This window comes from Penaeus vannamei, chromosome 13 (genome assembly GCF_042767895.1).
Source record: "Penaeus vannamei isolate JL-2024 chromosome 13, ASM4276789v1, whole genome shotgun sequence".
NCBI lineage: Eukaryota > Metazoa > Arthropoda > Malacostraca > Decapoda > Penaeidae > Penaeus > Penaeus vannamei.
In genome coordinates this window covers 35,186,801-35,189,300 of record NC_091561.1, presented here as the reverse complement: position 1 = coordinate 35,189,300, position 2,500 = coordinate 35,186,801, and the positions used below count along the sequence as shown (strand labels likewise).

Sequence of the window (2,500 nt, the reverse complement as noted above, 5' to 3'; positions counted from 1 at the left end):
AAAAGTGTTATGTTTTAATTGTTTTTTTTTATGGCTTGGCCAAAATTTTAAAACTATTGTGAGTGTTGTCAACTTTAAGCGAAGATTGTCTTGAGGCCTCATATTTGTATTTTCATTTTCTCTCTTCCTCTCTCTTTCTTTAAGTCAGTATTATGAACTCACATAAGTGGGCGTTCCAGCGCTTAAGATCTAAGCATTGAAAAAAATATTGTCTGAGATTTAGAAACGTGCATCTCATAAATTATATCTGTGTATATTTATTTCAGTATATTGCATGCATGTATGTATATGTATACACACACACACACACACACACACACACACGCTTGAATATATATATATATATATATATATATATATATATATATATATATATATATATATATATATATATATATTCAAGCACCATTACATTTTTCATAGAATTTTATATATAACATTAATTTTACACACACACACCGTGTGTATTTGTGTGTGTGTTTGTGTGTGTGTGTGTGTGTGTGCGTGTGCGTGTGTGTGTGTGTCTGCGTGTGTGTGCGTGTGTGTGTGCGTGTGCGTGTGCGTGTGCGTGTGTGTGTGCGATGTATGCAGATATGGACACATATTTGCATGTACATTTATTTGTTCCTTGATTTACGTACTGCATGTGCTAGTCGCGCCGAGACAAATGTTACTCCATTCTGAAATTTGAGTGACGAGAAATTACTTCAACGCAGCCTTTTCGTCCACTTGTTGCTACTTAATTCTATTCTGGGACGTTCTATAAGTAAATACAAACTTTCTTTCAAGATTAAAAACTAAAGCGCTAACACACTCATATATGCACACGTTTACACTCTCACACGCACATTAGAAAGACAAAAAAGAGGAAAATAGGTTGAGAGAAAGAGAGTGAGAGTTATCGTACCTCCAACGAAAAGCGATATAACGACTAAGTTAAGCAGGTTGTTAAATCATCTGCGTTCAATGAGTCAGGAGAAGATGCAATTCTTCGGGTGTAGAAATGTAGGAAAAATTCGAAAAGGTGAGCGCCCAATATTTTGTGAGTCTTGTGTTGTCTCCATCATTCAATTTAATCCCCCCTCCGCTCCCCCTCCCCCTCCCCTTCTCTCGTGGCGCGTGCGTTGCCTGTGTACGATAACCTACTAAGACCTGATAATTTTGTTCAGAACCTCGAAAAAACTCTGATACGAGAGATTCTTTCGCATTGCTGACCGCTCATTTTGCCATCGGTCTATTGGTCAAGATTCCCTACGAAATTGCCATCGAGTTTAATTTGTTGACAAAGCTTTGCGAACAATCAATATACACGAGATATCTGGCAGCCGGTCCAGCCTCCCCCCCTCCCCTCCGCTCCTCCAGCCAATCGCCACGCTCGGCCGACTCCCTCGCCCCCCTTTTGCTTTGTCGCAACACCTGCGCCATAGAAACAATACAGCATAACAAACGCCTAGTACCATCGTCAAAATGCTTGTAACACGTGAGTATTCGCCGTTTCGTCAATGACCATAACGTTTATCTTATCATCTGTTCCCATCCGAGCTCCCGAGCGCGGAGGGAAAGTCTCGCTGAAGCTAAAACCCAGGACAAAGACAGGGGATTGGAATGCATGCTCGGCTACCCATAATGCAGTGGCGCCTCGGGGGACACAACCGGTCACATGAAGCTCTGGGTTTCGGTTAGCAATTTCCCCCTACATTTCGATCAGGGGTGTTCTTCCGAGGGGAACTAAGATGTTTCATTCTTTATTCCCCTCTTTGATGTGTTTCCCTCCCGTCTTCGTTTTTGCCATTTCGTCTGTGGTTTCTTTTCTTTTCCTTAGTTTGGGTGTTTGTACTAGTTTTCTCTGCCTCTCCACTTCGTCGCTCGTGTGAGAAATCGTCACGAACTTGTGCGTGTGTGGTTAGTCCTCGAGCAAATCTAACCCCACTGGAATTCCAGATTTGGATACCCTACTCCGACCTGCTCTTTCTCCTCCTCCTCCTCCTCTTCCTCCTCCTTATCCTCTTCCTTCTCATCTCCCTTTCGTCTCCACTTCTCCGCCCCTCTTCCCCCTCCTCCTCCGCTCCCCTCACCTTAATTCTTTTCTCCCCTCTTCTCCCCTTCAGCAGACTGGACAACCTCCCCTCAGCCAGGAACAAAAAAGTCTCCCTTTGCTCGCAGAAAACCAACGAACCAAAATGTACAATATTGTAACATCATCCATCTCTGTCCTCTTCATCCTTCTTCCCTCCCCTCCTGTCTCCCCCTTTTCGCTCCCCTCCCCTTCGCCTGACCCCCATTTCCCTCCTGCCGCCCGACCCAACAATCCCCTTTTCGGTATCCATAGCAACGGAAAGTCCAGGCGGGCACAACACGATATGAATATAGCTCATCTTCTGCCTCTCTCCCTTCTCATTTTCATAATCCGATCCTGGCTTGTCCCAGTGGCAATCTCCAGGGACCTCCAGGACCCTCCCCCCTCCCCCTCTCCCCCTTCCACTTCCCCTCTCTTTTCCTC

At 44.6% G+C, this 2,500-nt stretch overlaps 1 long non-coding RNA gene across 1 annotated transcript in view; it reads left to right on the top strand.

Moving 5' to 3' along the window:
• LOC138863867 (uncharacterized) overlaps nt 1-2,500 on the top strand; it is a 78,240-nt gene that overhangs the window by 74,818 nt on the left and 922 nt on the right. The window lies entirely within an intron of this gene.